The sequence below is a fragment of the Aegilops tauschii genome, chromosome 7 (assembly GCF_002575655.3).
Source record: "Aegilops tauschii subsp. strangulata cultivar AL8/78 chromosome 7, Aet v6.0, whole genome shotgun sequence".
NCBI lineage: Eukaryota > Viridiplantae > Streptophyta > Magnoliopsida > Poales > Poaceae > Aegilops > Aegilops tauschii.
The window spans coordinates 68,809,606-68,833,242 of record NC_053041.3 but is presented as its reverse complement, the minus strand read 5'-3'; the positions used below and the strand labels follow the sequence as shown (position 1 = coordinate 68,833,242).

Here is a 23,637-nt window from a genome sequence, read left to right as displayed (position 1 = left end):
AACGAGAGAGAGAGAGAGAGAGAGAGGGAGAGAGAGAGAGAGAGAGAGAATCCCTACCCAAACGAATCCAATCCCCCACCCCACCTCCCGATTCATTCCGCATCCGCGCCCGCGCCGCCACCCAACTCTCCCGATGCGAGCATGCTTTGGGAGTTGCTACGCCCAAAAATGTATACGACCCAAATGATCCATGTTAGTATTCATTACTCTCATCCATCTCAAAGGATCCATGCATTCTTTTTCTTTCAGCTAGGCCAGAATAAAGAGAGAACAATATGATTTGGTCAGCATGCATGCACCAGGCCATTTCCGTTTCATTCTCATTTTCATTGTTTTGCTGGCAAAGCTAGCTTCTTTTTTGGAACAAGAGATGTGTTCTGAGGAGTCAAACCCTGCTGTATTATCCATATCTTTTAAACCGTAACTTCGATTTTAACATATTATATATGAAGTTTAATTAGAAAAATGTGTACTAGAATCTAAGTATGATATTATTTCTAGCTGTTAAATGTTTCTAAAATATTATTTTTGTGCAAACTTAATCTATAGTGCACGGTCTGTTTTTCTTTCGTACCGGCATCTCTCTGAATTGCAAATAAACACCCATTAATGAAAACATATTGAGAAGAAAGAAAACATCAATAACCACGCATGCACACCTCTGAGAAACCTCGCAGGGGAAAATAATATATCCCTAATCTTATTTCGAGCGAGTGACGCATTAGGACTGACTACATTCAAACGCGTTTTCGTTGTGTGAGCACTGAGGTCTTCGTCGGCAACACAAATGTGATGTCATGTGAAAATAAAGGACGTGAACCTATTAGGGTCTTGAGTCATGGTTGCTGGGGTGTTATTTTCTCTCCCGTTGCAACGCACGGGCTCTTTTACTAGTACCTATTATAGATAGTAACGGACCAACATTTTTAGGGAACCCTTCACACTAATTCCCACCCTAACAAACACACACACACACACTCATGAGGGTGGGCCCCCTCCTCCCTCCCTAATATCCAATAAAAATGCTGCCTAACATCGATCCATGGAATCCATAAAACTTGTCGGTGACTCTAGCCTTACTCGGTGCGATTTTGGAGGAGGCTTGAAAAGAGAGACAATTACACTGCGCGTCCTCATGCATGTCCAGTGCACACACGCTCAACTTACACTGCTACTCTATTTAGCTACCACTATAAGTTCGCTCAATTTGAACGTACGTTGCTAACTCTTTAATTTCATGTGAATGTAGTCGACGGACCTTCGGCGTAGATTCATGTCGTCTCTTTGGGGCGGTGAGGTTAGGGTTTCTATTCACGTGGTGAGATTTTGTCTTAGGTGCTTGAAATCTATCCAAGAGTTCAACGGCGGCGACTGCGGCTCCAGGGCACTGGTCTTTAGGGGCACGTGCACGAAGACTTCCCAACTGTCATTGCCAAGGTCAAGCAGGCTTTGGTAGGGGAGTGGATAGCGACGCGTCGACTACTCGTTCTGACGGAGATAAATGGTCGTTCGGTGGTCTAAGAATCTCAATGTAATTTTTATGATGTTTGAAGTGCTGTGTACTTCCAATAAATTTTGATAATATATCTGGATAATTTTCGCAACAAAAGAGTGCTAACTGCTACAAAAGCACATGTGTGTTGGCTAAAGGCAAAGTACGTTGCATCTCAATATTCAATTGGCCAGTTCTTTTGGTGCCTTTTTGGGGCTTCTAGAATAAGCTGTCTCTTACCCATCTTATTCTAGAAGTCAGCTTGTTCTAGTAGCCCAACCAAAAATATTCAACATTATGGGTCCCAAACTCGCCGCCTCTCCCTGAGTAGCACCACATTATGCCACCTCCTCGATGCTTGTCGGCCAAACCGATGGTTCATGAGAAAAAGGACGGTCGCTACTACCGGATCCAACCGCGCAAAGAACGGTCGTGAGCGTTAAGTTTGTGGATACACATGTCTTCACTAGTTTCATAAATGTAGAAATTTGTGTGAGTGCAAAAATATATTCTTCAGACTCGATTAATTCGTCATATGAGAAGAAGAAAAAAAGCAGATAGAGAAGCACCCAATTGTATTATCCGACTCAACCTAACCAAACAAGTAATCACGAGCGCACTATATACACAAGTTCATCACTCATTCTAGCACGTAGATATGTAATTAACCCTTGGCAAGTGAGTCCCAGATGGTGGGAAAAGAAAATCTACTAAGATGCGATCTACGTGCCGTCGGATGTGGTCGGACGGCTGGGATCGACTCAAGGGGAGGGATCGATCCGCGGGAAGGCGGGATTGACCAATTGAAACACATGATTTAGTTTATTATTTTGTTTGAGTGACAAAGCTATCACTTTCGTGGCATCCGTCCGATTAAAACGTATGGATGTGATCGACTTGACATGGAATCAATCCGCGTGACATGCCAATTGGCCAATCACAAAGAATGAATGAATCAACCCAAATCAATGCGTGGCCTTAATTTTCATCAACGCAGCAGCAGACTCCAACACACCCCTCCCACTCCCACTCCCAGCCCGTCATCCACCAAGTTCCATACCTCAGACTCTGAGCGCCGCCGCCACCCACCGCCCCGACTCTCCAGACCTCGCCGCCGCCGCCGGCCATGGCCTCGGCTCTCCCCCTCCCCCCTCCCATCATCAGAAGAGATCAAAGAGGGAGGGAGATCGAGCGAGCAGCCCAGGCAGCGGCCATGGCCATGGCGCACCAGATCCGCCACGGACGTCGAGGGCTTCTACGAACTGGAGGCTGGAGCTCCATTCCCACAACCGCCTCCTCTGCTCCCGGCGTCCATCAACTCGGGCCCCTTTTCCACTACAACGCACCAGCAAAGGAGGTCCTTCCTCCGTGCGCTTCTTCACTCCTTGGACGCCGCCATGGAGCTCCGACCCCACAGCCATGGAAGGTCTGGTGCTCCTCAATCCTCCCCGCATCTCTCTCTCTCTCCCCCTCTATCCATTTCGATTTGGCCGCTCCCTGACATGGTTCCCTCCTCACGCGCGCAGGTGCACCACAGAACGTACAGGGACGCCGCTCCCCCGCTGCCCCGACCCTGGTGCCGGCGCCATGAACCTCGTCTAGGTAGTTCTTCCTCCCGAATTGATGTCCAATTTGATTGCTCCGCTGCATTATGCCTGAAAATACTGAAACTTTCACCACATTGTTATCAACAGAAAAGGTCCTTGCTAGGATGCATCTGCTGATGTGGAGCCATATTGGCGAAACTGCTTGCAGGGATTCCATCAGTTATTGTAGGATGTCGTCACTTAACCAACGTTGACATGCGACAATGGTTTTCCTAGAATTTGACACACCAATATGTTGTGGTTTAGCTATCCCGCAAAACGAAAAAGAAAGTGTCATTTAGCTGCTGTAGGCACGGCATGGCGATCTTTTCCTGCTCAATAGTGACTGTTCTCCTTACCTGCCGACTTCTCCAAGTCCAGTTTATAATGCTTATTTTATTAGCAAAAATATTAATTGGGTTCAGGGTTTTACCGCTAGCACATTTGTATGTATTTACCCAATAGTAGGTGGAATAAGCTTAAGCTTGATGTTCAATAAGCTGAGCTCAAAGCAATCTGCCTGCTGACTTTGGTAAATTTTCTAACATGTTTAGTTTGTGGTGTAATGTTGATTTATTTGGCAAAGAGAAACACGGTCCTGGCTTTTGCTGGTACTACATCTTGTGATGTTGTACAATTTGAATTTGGTGGCAGAAATTATATGTTGTTTTGCCTCCTTGTGATATGAGTAGCTTAAGCCCTATATTGATCCTTGCTTCTTCTTGCAGTAGATGAAATTGTTGGCACATGTGTATTTTCAGGGAATTACATTTTGCTGTTAGTGACATATGTGCTGATTCGGCTAACTAGATGTTACATATAATTTTTATGTTATCGAGGTGTCCATTGCTTTTGAGAAGGATGACACACTGATTTACTATGCCCATTATGTACCACCATTTATGAAGTGATGTAGTTGGCTGTAGCATCATCTAGCCCGTCTCATGCTAAAAAACATTAGATAATACGTGGTGTAAGTTTTAAAGGGCTGTTAGGAGATGATAGGTGTGTGAGTCATATATGTACCTAATGAGAAAGATACATGTTGCATGCTGTACAATCTGGTGGCAGAAACTATGAAATGTTTTGCTATGGAAAATTATGTCTATGGTTGATATGAGCAGCTTAAGCACTGTATTGAACCTTGACCGCTCTTGCAATGGATGAAATTGATCAGGTTACTAATTCAGGACGGAGGGAGTATTTTGTTAGCATTAATTGCATATGCCATTCGTGTGCTTAAGGACTGTTGGAGAATCTTTTGCTACCTATAACCATATTTCATCTTAGGGGAGCCTTGGCGCAGTGGTAAAGCTGCTGCCTTGTGACCATGAGGTCACGGGTTCAAGTCCTGGAAACAGCCTCTTACAGAAATGTAGGGAAAGGCTGCATACAATAGACCCAAAGCGGTCGGACCCTTCCCCGGACCCTGCACAAGAGGGGGCTACATGCACCTGGCTGCCCTTTTTTGAACCATATTTCATCTATGACCTCTTTTGTGTTTAGGTTGATACTATTCCCTGCAATTTCTAGTCTTTGTTGCAAGCTTGAGCCTTTTTTTATTTTTTCAAACCTGTGCGTATGTATGGTCCCTGGACCTTCAAAGCGTATGCATGCATATGCGCGCATGTTTCTGATGTGCTTAAATCTCATGATTTTTTTATTAATCACATTTAGCGCGTTGTTGTTCGATGCCTTGTACATGTTGTGATGCTGTACAATCTGGTGGTAGAAACTATAAATTGTTTTGCTATGAAAATATCATGTCTGGTTGATATGAACAAGAAGGGGAGCCTTGGCGCAGTGGTAAAGCTGCTGCCTTGTGACCATGAGGTCACGGGTTCAAGTCCTGGAAACAGCCTCTTGCAGAAATGTAGGGAAGGGCTGCGTACAATAGACCCAAAGTGGTCGGACCCTTTCCCGGACCCTGCGCAAGCGGGAGCTACATGCACCGGGCTGCCCCCTGGTTGATATGAACAACTTAAGCCCTGTATTGAACCTTGCTTGCTCTTGCAGTAGATGAAATTGACCAGATAGCTATTTTGTTAACATTAATTACATGATGTTCTTGTTCTCAAGGAGCTGCTTGAGAATCTTTTGCCACCCATAACCATATTTCATCTATGACCTCTTTTGTGTTTAGATTGAGACTACTCCCTGCAACTTCAAGTCACTTGATCACTATCTCACATCGTATCGTGTGCCTCTGATTGAAGAAACATGGCCAGATCTGTGCTCATGCCTTGAACTCATCAGTGAAGCATCCTTGTCGAAAACACTTTCCATGGAGGTAGGAGGAAAACCAGGATCATACTTTATGGACGTGGGCTTTGGGGACAATGATGATGCTGATTTTTCTATGGATGATGAGTACCAGAAGGGCATCAGAGTCGAAGTTGCAAAGAATATTGGTTTGGAAGAACATTTAAACAAACTCAAGCATGCAATATTTCTAAATAACATCACCGCAAACATACGGATATGGAAAGCACTTACCTTCGATACACATGAGTGAAAATTAATTTCCCAGTAACCATGTGCTCTTAGCCTCCATAATTCTGGTAATATGACATGGATATTCACATTTTAGATTTATTACTTGCTATTTTCGTCACCATTATAAATTGGTTTGGGGCCTAACTTTTTGGGCTCCTCTTTGTTGGCTCTGTTGCAGGGCGAGGATGTTTGCTGTATGTGTGCTAAACATGAAAGGGAGCTGTTTGGCTTCTTACATAGAGCAACTACAGTCGGTGAAGCTTAATCGATCACAAGATCCTATAACTTGCTATAGAATCTGTATAACTTGCTATAGAATCTGTCATCTTGGCTGACGATGCGGGCATGTGAACCGCATGAAGCTTATATGGGGTCCACCAGGCACTGGGAAGACCAAGACGGTCGGTGCTTTACTGTGGGTTTTGGCGTGTTTGAAATGCATAACTCACTTGTGCTTCCCCAAATGCTGCTATTATTGGAGTTTGCACTTGTTTCCTTCAAAACTCGAAGGATTTGAATGAGCACATTGGCAGCATTTGTTAAGAGATATCTTGCTATTTGGAGCAGGTCTAACATGGACATCACTGAGGATCTTCAGGAAATTTTCATGGACTTATGTGTCGATGAGCTAGTGGAATGCTTTTCAACATTGTCCGGATGGAACTACAGAATAGCTTCAGTGATATCCTTTTTTGAAGACTCTGCTTCAAGGTATGATATGCTTCTTGAGGATGATGGCAAAATTGATCAAGTGTGCTTTCTGGACTTCATGAAGAAACAATTTGATGCGGCAGCAATAGCCAATGGGTAAATTGCTTTCTGTGAAATTCTTCACCTGTTATGGTCTCCTGCATGCAAGATTGTGTTTTTCCAAGTGTTGCATTTTTCTATGAATGCTCTCCTTCACGCAAATGTCTATGTTAGATGAAAAATTCTAGATGCAATGGGTACTTCATTGAGATTACCTCACAATTCTTAACATAATGTCAACTTTATTTTCTCAGTTGATTGACTGGGCTGAAGGGGATACTGTACTTGACAAAGGATTCACCGATGCCTCTGTGGGGAGATAGTCATGTAACTAAAGACCATTTCAAGAATGAATCTAAAACAAATGAAGTGTATAAGGTATGTTGTCAACTTGTGAATGATCTGTTCGCGCACCAAATCATGCATCCGTTCTAATGAGCAATGGCTTCTCCTTCACAATAACTGATCTGACACATGCCTTATTTATCTTCTGAAGGATGATGAAAGGGGTCTACGACGGTTCTATTCTGGGGACATAGGATGTTTCCGTCCAGATGGCTTCCTTGAAATCATTGACCGCAAGAAAGATATCGTGAAGCTTCAACATGGTGAATACATATCCTCCTACAGATCTGTGAATTCTTGATCTGGGATGTCTCGTGATGCCTATATTTGTGCTTCTCGTGATTGTCTTATAATAAGTAGTGTCTTCGTTTTATCCCTGAGTTGGTAATGTTGGCTATGATTTTATCTAGCAGTGTCACTGTTTTTAGTACCTCAAATACTAAAAAGAAAAGAAATTCACAACTGAAATGACTTTATTTTCCCCCTTGGTTCTCAAACAGCAATGGATTCTCTGTTTACTTTGAATTGCTAAGTAAATAAGCTGTAATTTGCTTGGGCCGTCTCCTACAAGTGTGTTTGTATTGCTACAAGTAACAAGAGGCTTGGTTGCTCCAGATTTGTGTCAACTGCTTTGTTTTTGCCCATATGTATCATCATTGCAACCGAGCCTTCCCATGCCTGTTTTCTCTATTATAAATTGAGCTTTATCTGTCTTATATTAATTGATGGAAATTGCCATCGAGCCGTGGTAACAATTCGGCATGAAACTGTCTATACAAGTCCCACTTACACACCCATAATTTGTAAAAATGAAAAATTTCTGTAACACTTGCTAACCACTGGATAAATGACTTCCTGTGAAATTCTTGATCTGTTATGATCTCCTGCATGCAAATACTGCATTTTTCCAAGTGTTGCACTTTTCTAGAAGTGCTCTCCTTCATGCAAATGTTCTCTGTAAGATGAAAATCTCAGATGCATTGGTACTTAATTGGGATGACCTCACAATTCTTAACATAGTCAACTATACTTTTCAGGTGATTGACTGGGCTGAAGGTTAACAAAGGATTTACCAATCCCTTAGGGGGGAGATAGTCATCGGAGGTCCCAATGTAACTAAATACCATTTCAGGAATGAAGCTAAAACAAGCAAAGTCTATAAGGTACGTTGTCAACTTGTTACTGATCTGTTCACACACCAAATCATGCATTGTTACTAATGAGTAATGGCTTCACTTTCACAATAACTGATCTGACACATGCCTTATATATCTTGTGAAGGATGATGAAAGAGGTCTACAACAGTTTTATCCTGGTGACATAGGGCGTTTCCATCCAGATGGCTGCCTTGAAATCATTGACCACAAGAAAGATATCGTGAAGCTTCAACATGGTGAATACATATCTTCCTACAGATCTGTGATGTCTCGTGATCCCTATATTTGTGCTTCTCGTGATCTTTTTATAATTAGTCTCACCGTTTTAGTGGATGTAGCCATGAGGTGCTAATTTTGTGTATGATTTTATCTACTATTGTCACTGTTTTTAGTACCTCAAATACCAAAAGAAAAAAAATTGTACCTGAAAATCACTTTATTTCCCCTCCTTCGTTCCTCAAACAGCAATGGCTCCACTGTTTACTTTGAATTTCAGTTTTTGAACGCAGATTTCTAAACTTATCTGCGACCCTGCCAGGATAGAGTTCGCCATCGCGTCCCTGCTGTCTCAATCCCACTGGCCTCTTTATTTCTGCCCTTACTCGTTGGCATTGCTATATGATCTGGTTGTTGCTCTAATCCTCGACTGCTTCTTGATCATTTACTGTTACTTGATCTTCTACTTTTCACTTGACTAATTCTTTAGACTAACCCATCTTTTGGAAATCTGGACTAATTCCATATTTTCTAAGTGCTAGCTCCAAAAGCAAAGCATCTCCATTTGGAAGATGCAACATTCTGCCATAATCCTATTTGTTTATTAACCAAACTTTAGCAGATTAACTTGGTACAGTGATTGATGTCATACTAGCATGCATGTGTGCTTACATAGTTTTGTGATTCATGTCAACTTATTGCGGCATGTGATTTACGTGTTGTTTTCAGTGAGCGGCTCTACCTGGTTTTAATGTTCGAATCCATGCACGCCCCAACATGCTCCTCGGATCTGCAAGCACCTCTACCTAGATTGGTTGGGTGCTTACCGACAGGGTCGGTGGTGGAAAGCGTTGTAACCTCTATGTTGGGCTATTATGGCTTGGCAGGATACCTCTTCCTTGTCCACTACCTTGGCTTCCTCTGCAGCATGATGACTATCAGTCAGTTCACATTGCCTCTAATGACCTTTTGCTCTGTTTGTCCTGTGCAATTGCTCATCATTGTGGAATACGGATTTATCACTCGAACTAGAACATGATAGACTAGATTGATTGGTTAGTTTACGGTTTCAGTTAATTGAAACGATTATATAATTTCCATTAATATGGACAAGTTTATGGTCACCCTTGATACCAGCGCTACTGCATTTAAACTTTGGGAAACATCTGTTCTTGCTAGCATTTTGGATTTCATGTTTTGTTCTACACAAGCTGCATTTCTTCTGTATAAATCTTTTTCTTTGTGTTGGGAGGAGTCCCATTTGAGTCTTCCTGTTTTATGCGGAGCAAACTTTCTATATCTGTATATTTCTAAGCAAACGTCACAAAGTTAGCCTCCTGATGTTGAGGTCCCCCTAGGGTTTCCTCCACCAGATGGCGGTCTCATTTTCCATCTCCCTTGATCAAAGCATTGCTGCAGTTCAAATTTGGAATTGCCATGAGACGCACATCTTTTATTATGTACCTTTCATTTCAAACACATTCTTATGCTTTGTTGTTAATGGGTTGCATGTTTCGGTTTGCACATTATGCTTATTTTATGTGTAAAAACTACTTTCTATGTGATGGGAGGACATCCGAGTCCTCTTGATTGACTTGGAGCAAACTTTCCATGTCTGTATATTCCTAAACAAACATCACAAAGTGAGCCTCCTGATGTTGAGGTTCCCCTCGGGTTTCCTTCACCAGATGGCAGTCTCATATTCCATCGCCCTTGATAGTAGCATTGCTGCAGTTACACTTTGGGAATTGCCATGAGACACACATCTTTTATTGTGTGCATCTCATTTCAAACACATTCGTGTGCCTTGTTATTAATGGATTGCATATTTTGGTTTGCAGATTGTGTTTTTTTTATGAAAACTACTTTCTGTGTGATGTAAGGACATCCGAGTCCTCTTGCTTTACGTGAAGCAAAATTCTGTACCTCTCACAGTCTTCAACAATATTAGTTTCATCATCTTACAATTACCAACACTCATTTGTAGGTTTTGAGAAGCCATCAGCCATTCAGCAAAGAGGAATTGTTCCTTCTGCAAGGGTTTTGATGTGATTCAGCAAGCTCAGTCTGGAACAAGAAAGATTACCACCTTCTGTTCTGGAATCTTGCAGCAGCTTGACTATGGATTGGTTGACTGCCAGGCATTGGTCCTTGCTCCGACACGGGAACTTGCACAGCAGATTGAGAAGGTCATGCGTGCTCTTGGTGACTACTTAGGTGTCAATGTGCATGCATGTGTTGGTGGTACTTTGTTCGTGAGGACCAAAGGATTCTTGCCAGTGGTGTGCAAGCTGTTGTCGGCACACCTGTTCGCGTGTTTGATATGTTGCACAGGCAATCCCTCCGCCCATATAATATCAAGATGTTTGTGTTGGATGAAGCTGATGAGATGCTTTCACATGGTTTCAACGATCAGGTTTACTTAGTTCTTACACATGTACTTAGAATTCTGCAGTGTCATTATTATGCTTCAGTTTAGAATTTTTTACAGAACTGAAGGCAAACTAGTTGGTTAAAACTTAAAAAGCTTCTGTGTGCACATGTTCATTTACATTTTAGTTAGTACTCCCTCTGTAAACAAATATAAGAGTATTTCTGTGGTATAGCTGCAAGTTGCTTCTTCATTATGAATACTATCCTCTATGATTTATATATCTAAAGGTAGAATGTTTGTTGTTTATATGATAATCTCTTAATTACTACTTCCTCTGATACATATTATTTGTCTTAGATTTGTCTAGACATGGATGCATCTAGAAACATTTTAGTGTTAGATACATCCGTATCTAGACAAATCTGAGGCAAGTAATATGGATTGGAGGGAGTATTAATACACCAATTTATATTTCCTCCAAATTTGTACACCAATTACTAACTGTTCCATATCATGTTTGCGTAGCTTGAACTCACAGGTGTTTTATCTGTTGCAGATGTATGATATCTTCCAGCTTCTTCCATCAAAGATTCAGGCTGGGGGTATTCTCTGCTACCATGCCTCCTGAGGCCCTTGAGATTACCTGCAAGTTCATGAACAAGCCTGTGAGGATTTTTGTCAAGAGAGATGAGCTTACCCTTGAGGGTATCAAGCAATTCTATGTCAATGTGGAGAAGGAAGAGTGGAAGCTGGATACACTGTGTGACCTGTAAGAGACCTTGGCTATTACCCAGAGCGTCATCTTTGTGAACACCTGCCGCAAGGTGGATTGGCTCACTGACAAGATTAGGGGAAGGGATCACACAACCTCTGCCACACACGGAGACATGGACCAGAACACAGGGACATCATCATGAGGGAGTTCAGATCTGGATCTTATTGTGTGCTCATCACCACCGAACTGCTGGCCCGTGGTATCAATGTCCAGCAAGTCTCCCTTGTCATCAACTACGACCTGCCGACTCAGCCTGAGAACTACCTCCATCACATTGGTCGTAGTGGTCGGTTCGGGAGTTGCCATCAACTTTTTCACCCGTGAAGATGAGAGGATGTTGTTCGACATTCAGAAGTTCTATAACGTGGTTATTGAGGAACTCTCGACCAATGTCGCTGACCTTCTCTAGGTTATATCTTAGGAATGCAGTAAGGTGATTGATAAAGTTTGTTTTCGTTGAATATTCCCCCAACTCTCAGTTTTGAAGTGGTACGGTCTGTTTCTGTTTGAATCGTGGTTAAGGACGGTTGTTTTTTCTATTATGCAATGTTCGGAAATTTTTGTAGTGCGTAGGTTGTGCCATCTCCTGGGCTAGCTGGGATAGAGTGACACTGATGTAGTATTTTACCTTTTGTTGCGAAGCTATGTTATTGCCTATCTATTCTTGCATTCTCGAGCTCATATCTATTTTATTTGTGTATGTGAAATTTTGTTTGAAAAGTTCCTCTTGGTGCTCTTAGCATAATCATCGGTCAAGGATTTTGGGTTACAATATCTTGTGTTTCCTCTTATCAGATTCTTAGGAGTCCACGCGTGATGGGATACATTCGACACTGTTGCTTGTCTCCCTGTAGGACTTGAAAGGTTTATGGTTAAATGAATTTTTATTTGATCAACAAGTGCCTGAATCCAACCTTGTATATCTTTTTTTTTCGAATGATTTCCCTGTTAAGTGCTTGAACATTTTGAAGTTCATGTAGTTTATTTAGTATAGTAAAAGAGACATGCAATCTTAAAATTTAAAAATAATCCCGTCCCTAGATAATTGAATAATTTTTTGATAATGCAGCGTGTGCTTTGTGTTGCTTTCAGTAAACCGCTCTACCGGGGATTTAATGTTGGAATCCCTGCTTACCCCATCATGCACCGCCGATCTGTAAGCGCCTCTACCTAGATTGCTTGGGTGGTGGAAAGCACCGTAACTTGTATGTCGGGCTACTATGGTTTGGCAGGGTACCTTCTCCTTGGCAACTACCTCGGCTTACCCCGCAGCACGATGACGATGTTTTGACCGCAACGGTGGTGTTGGTTGCCGCATCTTCCTCTGTTTTGGTGCGTTCCTACTCTTCTCCCTCTCCCTTTGCCTGAAATGGTCCGGTCATCGAGTGATGGCTGATTCTGATGACAGTCATCAGGCCAATGGTTTAGGATTCGGTTAGGTGGTCATGATGTCTGTGGTATGTGGTCCCTTGTGCTGGTTAGATCCTCGTGGTATTATATATGCTATTTGTCTTGGGTGTACAACTTGACATGAAAGGAACATATCTTTTTACTGCACTTGCTCTAGGGTTGGGTAATGGTCCATGTATAATCTGCGAGGATTGCTAGCCCAGGTCTCTTAATTGTTAACGTCTATCATATAGAATAAAAAAATGATGGTTGGTCTTTGTAGGATTGTATTAAGAACAGAGTAGGTACTATACCTCATTTTGGTTGTTCCGCTGTTATCTAACCTTGTCATATATACTGTGTATAAGGATGAAATCATCTAGGATAAAATCCTAAGTATATTCTTGTATGCAAGTGGTGCTATTGGATATAACCTTTTATCACCATGAATAAGATGATGTGTCAATAGGGAGTTGCTTAATTTGCTATTTTTTTATGTATCCGTACAATCCAGCACCTGAGATGTATATTCTTAGGGTACACATGATGCCTCTGCTCTATTTAAAATAAAGTGTTAATAATATGAGGCATAAATCCATGTATGTTTAGCGCACAGTGCTGGTGCCAGTATTCTGACTTATATCTTTCGTTTTTTTTTCTGTAATCATGTTTTGTTTCATCCGCTTCCTTTTTTTTTTCTCCGGAAAATGCAGCTGATTCTTTGAGGTCATCTAACCTTTTACTCCCTCCGTTCGGAATTACTTGTCACAGAAATGGATGTATCTAGATGTATTTTAGTTGTAGATGCATCCTTTTTTTATCCACTTTTGAGACAAGTAATTTAGAACGGAGGGAGTACAACCTTAGCTTCCACAACTGCTGCAGTGGTGGCTGCTCTTCCTCGGTTTAAGTGAGTCCTTGGTCTCCTCTCTCTCTCTCTCTCTCTCTCTCTCTCTCTCTCTGAGATAGTCTGGCTATTGGGCTATGTGCAACTATGGCGATGACTATTCCAGTGTTTGGATCTGTGGTGGTGGATGTTCAAATTTCTATGAATATGCAGCAGTTTTTGGTTCCAGTAAACTCGTGTTTCCTTTCTAAAACATCTCCAATATACATATATCGCAGCCAATATGATGAATACTTCTGTCTCTCGCGATGATGTATGTGGCTATTATCTATATAGTTGTGCTGGGTAGTGTTGTCTTCAGATGAGTATTACGATGATTTTCTGATTGCGAAGGGAAGATAAAAAAGGATTTACAGTCATTGAGGAAGTCAATGATTTGTATAAGGTTAGTGAGCACATATAGCTCAAGAACCCAAATTTGTATTGGTTCCAAGGTTTTCGAGTCGATGAGTCGTTCTGGGGTAGCGACTCGTGACGAGTCGAGCCTGGCCGGTCGACTAATCTTGACTAGTCGAGGAGTTTGAGTCAACCCTGGCAGTGCGACTCGTCGACTAGTCGCGCGACTCAAAAACAGGGATTGGTTCTGATCTGCTTATTTGCAAATATATAACAAATTGATTCTCATTTCATTGTCTGGAATTTCGGAACATGCATTTTGTTTGTAATTGAGTTGGTAGTTCTGAGCTATTTGGTCTTGTTGGGCCATGATTTGCCAGCTGTAGTACACAAATTGGAAATTTCTGCTTTGTCCATGTTTCCAGAAGTAATTGGTCTTGTTATCTCTCGATTGAAAATGTTGTGCAGTTGATACACACCATGTCTGATAGCTCAAGGTGGAGATAACCTGGGAAATCATAGGCTGAGAGTGAGGGAAGTTGAAACACGCCACATATGCCAAGCTTATCCAGCAGACCTACAAATGTGCAACTGCAGCAGTGGTGGCCGCCTTGTCCTTTCTTTAGGTGAGTCCTTGGTCTCTCTCTTGATCTGAGATGGTGCCGACCATCGAGCCGTTGGCGACTGTGGTGCCAACCATTGAGCCGATGATATAGTTATTGGATTTGTGTTGGTGGTTATGCGGCCATCACAATCTTGCGATAATCATCTTTTTGTCAATGAAGTTGTTCTCTTGTAATTCCATTGGTGCTAGTTAGGCCCTTTTTCTACTCTATGCTAATGTTGCTACAGGGGTTGGTAATAATCCATGTTTGTTTGATAGGATCCCTTACTTGCTAATAGCTATCAAATAGAACAATATCCTTGCATATTGTGTAGGGCTGATTTTGTGTTGTTTGTGTTATGAGATGTAATAGATAGGATGAATTCATGAGTCAACTGCTTAGAATCAAGAAAACTTCGATGGGTTTTTAATGCTGAGTCCCTGCTGTTTGTGTTATGAGATGTATTGTATAGTAAACTTTGATGGGTCGATGATGTCCGTGGGTTTTACACGAGGGTTATTATTAGGACAGGAGCATCTTATATATCTTTATGCTGCTTTAAGTTGTGTCCGTACACTTCATTTTTCTGTTCCTATGCTTGCCTTGCATCTCCACTTGACCCTATGTTGGAACTTTTTACAGTGATAAGCAACCATGCCAACTCGGCCCAGCACCAGGCCAACCTGAAGGTGGGCCCCATCTTACATAGCGAAGATTGTGCCCATGAGCTTGGGCGCTTTTGCGACCATCAAGACGGAAAAACCTCAAGGAGGATAACCCCAATCAAAGGTGCTTATCAAGTGTTCCCTGTAGTTTTATTTTCCGTTGAAATCACTTGTCTTAGATTACATCCAAGTGAGACTGCCCATTATTTTGCCTTTAGAATTCTATGACACCAGAAGCATTACTTGCTATGTAATCTGTACGAACGTTGACTAAAACATTAAGTTTGGAATATCTTTCTCTGATGTTCAGCACTAGCAACCGGTTCCAAGCAATCGGTTCCATCCTTGTATGAGAGAGTGGCTCAGTATAAAGTTGGTTCCCGTTGTCGCCAGTGCGCGTGAGTACTGAATTTGAACAGATGGATGGTGTCGTGTGTCACTATAAGAACCTTAGTTGCAGGTTCAGAGTTCATGGTGTCGTTTGTGTAGTGTTTCTTGAACTCACAGTCTCAATTTTGTTATTGATGCTTATCTGATCTCCCTATGAACCTTCTATGTTCACTTGGGTGAAAAATTCGGAGCCTATGTAAACATAGAGGGTTGCAAGTTCATGATGTTGGGAAGGGTTGTTGAACTCGTGGTACAAGTTCATGATGTTGTAAAAATTCAGAGTCTATCTTAATAAGAACTTTTTTAGTTGGGGGGCGCAAGTTCATGATGGTGTTGTGTTGGGTTCTTGATCTCACATTACATGTACTAGTTTTGTAATATACACTCCTTTGATGATTTCTATTGCTTTATAAGTCTATGAACCTACTTCATTTTTTAGATGGGCATTCACATTAAGGGGCTGGTCAGTGTTGCTATACTACATTTTGACATTTGCTAATTGCAGCAAGGAGATTAAAATTCAGTGGAGGTCTCCGGGGGCGCCGCCATCAACATCCCTCCTAGCGGCCAGAGGAGGTGTAGGAGCAAGGCCAACACCCCTCTTAGCCCGTGCCTCCTCCCTAGCGCTTGGAATGGCGAGCGAGAGCAAGAGCAGGAGGGAGGGAGGGAAGGAAGGAGGCGCATCCACCAGATCCGCCGGCGAGCATGTGCTTGTCAAGGGTGTGGCCGTGACCAAGGAAGGGCTATCGCGGATGACGGCAGCTGTGCTCGAGGTGGACGCTCAAAATCTCCACGCTTGTGCACCCGGAGAGGAGGAGGAGGAGGCGGGGTCGCCTACTTGCTGCACGTACAGTACAGGTTGAGAAGATCCAAACCACGTTCTTCTCTTTGATTGATTGATTCAAACCACGCCATCCATCAGTACATGTAGGATTCATTTGTCCTGTGCCATCCATCATTCATGCCAGCATGAATTTTTCTCCTGCTTCAAAAAATAGTTTGATGCCTGATCGCAACCTATCATTGGTGGACCCCATTCATTTAGTTTGGTGGTGATAGTTTGCAGCAAGGAAGCACTACCGCCCATGTATCTAATATTTCTTTAGTCTGCGGTAGCAGTACATCCACGATAAATCTTGCTTGATCCTTAGCTAAAATTACACAACCTTTGTTCTGTCATTTGGTAAAAATAATATTTGTTAGGAGTGAACAGTTAAACACCATATGGTTATGCCAGTAGAAGATATATTTGGTAGCACGTACAGCACAGGTGAGCAGATCCAAACCACCTTCGTCTCTTTGATTCAAACCTGGCACATACAATACATGTATGATTTATTTCTTGTGTGGCATCCATCAATCCATGCCAGCATGATTTCTTCTCTTGCTTTAAAAAATTTATGCCTGATTGCAGTTTGTGCAGTCCATACTGTTGATCTATCATTGGTGGATGATTAGTTTGCAGGAAGGAAGCACTAGTATAACTAGCCAGATTGACTCACTGGCTGGCTAATTGAACGAATCTTCTTAGCCAGACTGACCCATGTATGTAATATTTGCTTCGCCTACAATGGCAGTACATCCACGATAAATCTTGATTTATCCAAGATTTATCCTTGGCTAAAAGTACAACTTTTGTTCTGTCATTTGGTAAAAGAAAAATCTTGAATTTCTTTTGGGAGACGTAGTTGATTCTTTGAGGCCAATATAACATTCTGCAACCTTGGCAGTGGTGGCTGCCTCTTTGTCAGTTCAGGTTTTTGTTTTTGTTTTGAAATAGCTTCCCTAACATGTTTGTGGCTGTGCTTTGTGTGTTGTTTTCAGTGAAGTGATTCTACCTAGATTCGTTGCTGGAGTCCTTGTGTGCCTCAAGACCTACTATTGAGCTGTGCCCGCCACACCTCAACACACCGATGGGAGGGGGTGATGACCGAACAGGCACCGCTGTGCCCCTTTGGTGCCGACACCGATGGGAGGGCAGTGGCTGCGTCACAACCTTCATGTTTGGCTACAATGTATCTGGTGATCAGTCTCCCTGGTCTCCTCCCCCTGTACCCTAGGATGAGCCTTGGTCAATTGTGGTGCTGGCCGCCAAGACAATGATGTAGATTCCAGTTCTGTTGTCATGTTGACTGTGGTGGTGGTCTTCTGGCCACCACAATCATGTGATTGTGATGAGCTACTGTATATGCTATCTGCTGGGGCTTGATAATTTAGGATCTTGGCGTGCTACTGTATAGATTGTAGAACTTTGATAGTAAAGGAACAAATCCTTTACTTCACTTGCTGTAAAGTTTGGTAATGATCATGTCTCATTTGCGAGTATCGCTCCTCGAGGGTTCTTGTTAATGGTGATCAAATAGAATAAATGATGATATGATATGCTATGAAGGTCTTTGTTTCTAGGATTGTATAAGAGCAGAGTAGGTACTATATTTGATCTTGGTTTTCCACTGTTAATGACATGTCAAGAGAAGTGTTCTATGTTGCCTATTCCATCAATTCCTTGATTAGTACCCAAACCAGTTGATCTTATAATTTCAAGAGCCTTCATATTGTTATTTTTGAATAGTATTCTTCATATTGTTACTGGCTCTAAGATTCTTGTCTGACTTTCCTGCTTTATCTATCTTCTTGCAGATAGACTGGGATGAATCTGTACCAGGGTCACTAAGAAACAGGCATGTCAACGCTTGTCAAGTCGATCTTGTTGGGTACCCTCCCATCCTGAAGAAGCTCAAGATCTGTGTGACCACCAAAGATATCGGCATGGCTGACCAGTTGCTGGGACCAGACTGTCAGAACATGACGATGCTCACCAATGGTGGTTCTGAAGAAGTGAACCAGGTGCCTAAACCTGTGGTTGATGGAGCTGCTACTAAAGATGCTTCTGCCACAAGCCTACTTGACTGCCAACTCACACTTGGTAAAGATTATTGCCTTGGCCAAAATGGTTCTAAGGAGGCCGAATTGGTATGCACACACTATACTAGAAGGTACTATGTCATTGATTTTCCTGCTTTGTTTTGTGACTGATGATCAGGCAGAGATGGTTTTACATGACCGTTCAACCTAACTGTGAAAAGGTCATTTAATTTTAGCCTTGAAGATCTAATTTAACCTACCTGTGAAATGGTCATTGCTTGATGCATCTTCCTGCAGATAGACTGGGATGAATCTGCTCCGGTGTTGATAAGAAACTGACATGTCAATGTTTGGCGAGTTGATCTTGTTGGGTACCTTCCTATGTTCTGAAGAAGCTTAAGATTTCTGTTACCATTGCACCTCTGTTCTTTGGAGATGTTGGCATGGCTGACCTACTGCTGGCACCAGATTGTTTCTGCTTCTGCCGGCGCATGAGCAGCTTCCCGTGTGCCTTCGGTGCCAGCTTCTTCTTCGGCTCCAGCATAGGTAAGCTACTCAGTTGCTCTCATCTTCTTTCTCGTCTGATCTGTGCACGACCATTGAGCCATAGTAAATCTTTTGCTGACCATTGTATGATGTAAATTTCAGGAGTTCTGGTTTGTGGTGATGATGTGTGATGACAACATTTGTGATTCGGGTCTCATAACTAGTGTTCCACCATTTAAGTGGATTTAGCTCTGAATCGCTAATTTAGCTATTAGCGTCATGATTATTTTATTCCTAGTGTTCTTGTATGTGTGGAACATACGTAAAATCATGCCATGGTTCTGTTCTGGAGTGCTAATTGCACTCTTGTGTTTGTTCATACATTATCAGCGATGAACATACTCGTCGCCTATTCTCTAGTTGTTGCTGCTCATGCAGCAGTTCGAATTGAGTTTCACTTATACGTCTAGCTAGCTTACATTCATATGCACAGAACCATGTCACTGCAATGATTTACTACACACACATAATTCTCAATTGGTTTATGATTGATGTTAACACATTATCATCAAACCTTGTGAGGGAGGATTTAGTTTCTCTTTTGAGTATTTACATTGGATTTATTTTCTCCTAGAGTTGCCACACTTGAGTTATTCATGAAATCAAGGTGTGGTGTAGCGTTTGTGCCGCTGAACAAGGCCCAGAGGAAGGTTTGTCTCCTCTGCTTACTCTGTTTTCCTTTGCGCTTTTCTATGCCCTAAGCTGGTGGTGGTTGTGTGCGTGCAGCGGTGGAATGGGGTGATGAAGATGGGGGCGGCAGTGTGAGGCGAGTAGGACGAGATGACCGCAGGCAGGAGGCGGTGGGAGATGCTGGTGAGCTCACCTTTCTCAACTCTGACGCCATCTACAGTACCACTCGTAGTACAAAATGATGCTGGCGAGCTCACCTTTCTCAACTCTTAACACCATCTACAGTACCACTGGTGGTACAAACTTCTTCTGATGCTACTACTGTCATCTTGGAATTGTAAGCTATTAGCTTTAAGTTTTGTTGTTTGAATTCAGCATCATGAAATTACGTAATCTGTGTGATTTATGGATAAATTTCTAAATTGTAAATTGCTATCTGTGTGCATGGGAGTTTTTCAAGCATTAGGGCATGTTTGGTCGGAGGCCTACCAGGCGGCGATCTCAGCCCCATCCCCAGGCCTCCCAAATCGGATGCCTGGGAGTGATGCTTGGGCTGGACTGCTTTTTCCTGGGAGCCAGCCAAACAGGCCATTATGCATGCATGTTTCTCTCCCAAGTCTTGGAGTTAAATTTGTTATTTGTCTTGATCATGCTATTTGAGGTGACGCCTACACACAATTTAGACAAGCTTTTAATAGATCAAACGGTTCCTGATGGAACCTGTATCTCTAGTCGTAGTATTGATAAAGAAGGGAACTATTATGCTTCATCTTGGCCTAGCTTATCTTGGTTCATGATGGAATCATCGTTCCATTCAGTTTTGTTTATTTTGGTCTGCTTGTAATTTGGAAAATTTGTATTTGTTTCCAGTCCTTGAGAACGAACTCATATTTGAGCGCACACCCATCAAGCGTCCTACTGACCGCCCCCCCTGCATTATGTCATGTTTCTACTAAAGCAATGGAGGATCCTTGCAGAAATTGTGGCCTCCCTCCTAAGAGGGACGAAGACTGAGGAGCTACAGTCGCAGCAACTTGTGTTGAGTTGCTATCTGGATTGCCACCTCAGCGCTATGTGTGATTGTGCTTGTAAACCCATGTTAAGCACGGATCCTGTCGAGGAGGGCGGTGGTCGCACATCCATGGCACGGTCTTGAGATCGGTGAGGACTCCTTTACAGTTTCTAGCTTTACCGATTGCCTTGATAAAAATAAATAAGCATAGGCTGATTGGTAATTTTGCAACTACTATGAATAAATGGTTGTTCCATAGTTCTTTTCTCTGCTGGTGATGCCATGTACAGCAAATTAGCATCCTTATTATTGATAAAAGTATACAATCTCTGTACCAAAATGTAAGACATTTTTTGGTTTTGCATAGGGCATAGAAAATGTCTTACGTTTTGTTACCGAGGGAGTACATGCGCAATGGATATGTATGTTTTAGCTTTCCCAGTCTAAATGAAGTACTAGCATGTTCTGTGTGGCTCATGAAAACTGACAACAGAGGTGAATTGTTGCAATGTCGTGTACAGAAAGTGAACATCCTTATTAACAAAGTTTTATATGTCCCAAATGGATACCTATGTTATAGCTTCCTAAGCTAAGATACACTAGTATATTATCTTCTGTGTGGGTTGTGAAACTGATGAAAGCTGTTGTAGATTGCTGGATGGTCCCAGCAATCATTCCTAGTAAGTTATGACAAGTTTGTAGAGTCTGAAACGTGTAAATAAGCACTCAGTAGCAGTTTGTTATAAAATGACGAAGAAAATCCTTGTACAAATAGTTTTAGAGTACATCCATCATGCCCAGCTTGTTGATTTGCAATAAAGTGTTGTCAAGCTTCTCTACACATGAATAAGAGCAAAGTGCAGAAGACTCACAATCATTGTGTCTATATTCTCGCTAATCTGGTGGAAATCTGCTGCTTGGTGCTCCAGGACATTGACGATGCGATCTCCGAGCTGAAGCTCTCGGTGAACACACGTGGCTGGCTAGCTGGTTCATCTGATCTCACTGGCTGACTTCTCCTCCTCATAGAAGGACCGATTCTTCATTTGGAGCTTCTTACCTCCTCCCTGGAGGCATTGGCAGCTCTGCTCAGAGCAACAAGAGCTTTTGGAGGTAGTGGTACGACCGGTCAATTGATAAGTGGAAGGAATGGCGTGAAGGAGCGATGAGTTATTAGAAAAGTGTGGTGTGAGGTTTAACTATGAGCTACAAGAGTAGTAGACAGTATTAGTGTATTACATATGGTTAACAGTAGAGTTCCACGTTATTTCGTGTAAATTTGCATCCTGACCATGCGCAGGAAATTATAAGTGTGATTCATCACTTGTCAAATTTGCCTTTTGTTTCGTTGGTTGCTGGGGTGATGCATGTGTCTTTGGAGAGTTGTTTTCCATTTATATATCTTGTTACGGACATGTGTCAGCAAATGAATGTGAGGATAAGGTTGATGAGAATTGATGTCTTTGGAAGATGCACTCAGACCAAATATAATATTTCTATCTAAGTTGACGATCTAAAGGAATTGTTGATCATGCATAATTAGTTTGTCCTTGTTTGAGGATCAACCCATGCCTATGGATGGATGGGTATGTTACCAGATCCATTTGCTTGTTTTTTTTTTGAGGTTATTTTTAGGGATCCATTTGCTTGTATTTCTTGCGAAACATAAAGTGAAAAGAGACTTATTTTGAAATCAAGAAGGCTTGTGCATTGGAAACATTAAAATGAACAGACCGCATGTCTGTTTTTTTGACAATCCTTGAAGAGAGCTCGACTGAGTTGGAAAGCTGACTCAAAAGCAGAGAAACTCAGATCTCGGTACAGCATTCCATTCTTGAGATTGTCAAAGCCGTCAGTAATAACTCCCTCTCTTGGAAACCAACGGATCGTCATCGTCATTGGATTAATTGCCCTTGGGATGCCCACGAGTCATCGAGCAATGGACTGATTTGTGCCACCTCATTGATCTGTGGCACCGCGGCCTCCTCCTTTTCTCCATCATGCCTTGTAAGGCCATCTATATTTCTATATATACTAGAAAGATTCATTCATCCGCGTGCGGGGTGTGCGGGTGACTTATGACTTGGGACTTGGGCGGCGGCGACGATGCGACAGGGGAGAGAGAGGAGGAGGATGAGATCTCATCTTTGTGCTCGCTTATTGCAATTGATGCGGGGGGAGAGGAGATGCCGTATCGTTCCCAGGTAATTACACTCTTCCCCATCCCATTTTTGTGTGTCATGATATCAGCCATGGTGGAGGAGAGAGAAGATGTTATGTTGGGCGACGGCGAGGTCGAGATCGTTAGATCATGATTGCCGTCGCTCCTTGTTACTGCAATTGACAGGGGAAAGATGAGATCTTTGTGCTGTAGTGGAGGGTTCCATCACTTATTATCTCTGATGAACAAAAATGGAATATAAAAATATTTTATACTACATTATATAAATAAACATATAAAATATATTTTAAAAAGTGAGACTAACACATTTTTATTTGCAATAAAATGCTGGGCACCACTAATTACATATAAATATATACAAATCATATTAATAAACATGAGTGGCACAACCTCAACTTTTTTTTCACCTACCGAGCGTCACCCTCAACTCGCTCCCACTCTCCATTTTCACCGGCATCCCTCACTCCCTCACTCCCTCCACCTCTCTCTCAATCCCGTCTCACTCTCCTACACGGCGGCCAGCAAGGCGGCATGAGGCGTAGAGGCGATGCGGTGGCGTAGTTTGCGGAGGAAAACAACCGTTGGTGGCGATTGGAAGCGAGACCAGAGGCGGCGGCGACGGATCCCGACCGATCTCCCCGAACTCTCCCTGACTCTCACTATTCCCACCGGCCAGACCTTCCTCTGGCGCCGCACTTGCCTCTCCCCGCCCCGATTCACCGCTGTCGTGGGCCCTCACCTCGTCTCCCTCTCCCACCTCCCAGACGACGGCCTCGCCTTCCTCCTCCATAACGACGACCCCGCCTCCTCCTCCAGAGCCGCCGCACGGGCCGCGTTGTGCACTACCTAAACTTTGTCGTCCCCTTCCTCGACCTCTAGGGCAAGTTCACCGCCGCTGGTGCGCGCTTCACGGAGGTCA

At 42.7% G+C, this 23,637-nt stretch overlaps 1 pseudogene; it reads left to right on the top strand.

Moving 5' to 3' along the window:
* The first annotated feature begins 6,627 nt into the window (after positions 1 to 6,627).
* LOC109755029 (eukaryotic initiation factor 4A-like) lies at positions 6,628 to 22,005 on the top strand (annotated as a pseudogene).
* The last annotated feature ends 1,632 nt before the right edge of the window (positions 22,006 to 23,637 follow it).